This window comes from Kogia breviceps, chromosome 12 (assembly GCF_026419965.1).
Source record: "Kogia breviceps isolate mKogBre1 chromosome 12, mKogBre1 haplotype 1, whole genome shotgun sequence".
In the NCBI taxonomy this organism is placed as follows: Eukaryota; Metazoa; Chordata; class Mammalia; order Artiodactyla; family Physeteridae; genus Kogia; species Kogia breviceps.
The window spans coordinates 10,145,029-10,146,461 of NC_081321.1; the positions used below are offsets into that span (position 1 = coordinate 10,145,029).

Genomic DNA, 1,433 nt, shown 5'->3' on the forward strand with positions numbered 1-1,433 from the left:
TACTTGGTTTGGTGGAGCCAGGTAAGTTTGACAATTAAGTCTGATCACATAAATGTAATATGTCTAATATGACCAGCTCACTACAAGAGACCTGGACCAGGAACAGTCTTCGGGCTTTCTGTTAATAGGTGCTTTGCACACACAATAGTCGTGGTTTGAGACCTGGAGACCAAGCATGTCTTATCCAACCTAGCAGTGAGCAGACAAAGAAAACTGGACATGAAATCTTCAGGCACTTTAAATGCGTATCCTTTTCCTGATATTGTTGTCCTGTATCCTTTGCTTGTAATAAAACTGTTCCATGAGTATAAATGATTTGAGTCCTGTGAGTCTTTTCAGCAATCAGTATCAGAACTCCTCAGGTAATTAATTAATGAACAGAGCAAGGCGGATAGGAAGGCACAAAGAAGATCTCTGAAGGGCAAACATTTATTTTTTCAGCTTTTATTGAACGTTTATAGTTGCAAAAATCTCACTTGGCAACTGACAGACAAAAACAACTCAGGACTCTGTGATCCTGAAATCTAGGGAAGTCGTTTTTTCTTCTCTTTTCCTGGCTTTCCAAGAGCTTCCCCCATCCCCCAGGGGATGGGAATGTAGAGACTGAAGCCTCAGATGAACGCGCGGTTCGTGGACACACTGCTCATTATCTTTGTCTGTGCCTCCTATTCTCACCAAGGGAGTAACCGGGGTCCTGGTTTACAGGACAGACAAGTACAGGAGACGGAAGGCAGAAGTGGAAAAACAGAGTAAAAAACTGGAAAGAAGAAAGAAACAGTAAGAGTCAGCTGGTAGAAAGAAAGGAACAAAGGAAGGAAGGAAGGAAGGAAGAAAGAAAGAGAGAAAATGGGCAAAAAGAGAAACTGAAGAATAACAACGGAGATGGTCTGAAGGAAATCTGTGTTTGCAACTAGCGTCTGTTTTACTGCCCAAATGGGAATGTTCAATTCCATATTTGATGGTAGAATGGTGACAAAGGTTCCCCTTTCATCCCCCTTTCCTACATCCAAGGACTATCTCACGGAAGTCAGCTGGAGGATGACAACACAGACTGTTCCTTCATCTTCCTGTGTATTCTCTCTACCATGTAACTGGATGGAACATCCAGAAGATTCTCAGCCTTGCCCCTTCACAAGCTGCCACCAAGCAGGCAGGTGCATTCCTTGGCTCTCCACCTTCTTCTGGTAAATTCTTGTGAAATCAAGAAGAACCCTATAATTCCTGTCATCAGACTGGCAACTACTTTGTAGCAAGAGCCATAGGCAGCCTTAACATTTGGGCCACTTTCTAGTTTTGAGTTACTTCTAGACTTTTTGGGTATGATTCAAATGAGAATGGCACCTAAGAAATATGATAGTGCTTTTAATCATAGATTATATTTTTTTAAACAAGTGTGTTGACTAGATAAACTCAGGCGAGGTTTATGTAATGAG

General features: G+C 41.9%; 1 pseudogene; it reads left to right on the forward strand.

Moving 5' to 3' along the window:
• Positions 1 to 615: 615 nt before the first annotated feature.
• On the forward strand, positions 616 to 1,198 carry LOC131766819 (calcium load-activated calcium channel-like; annotated as a pseudogene).
• Positions 1,199 to 1,433: the final 235 nt, after the last annotated feature.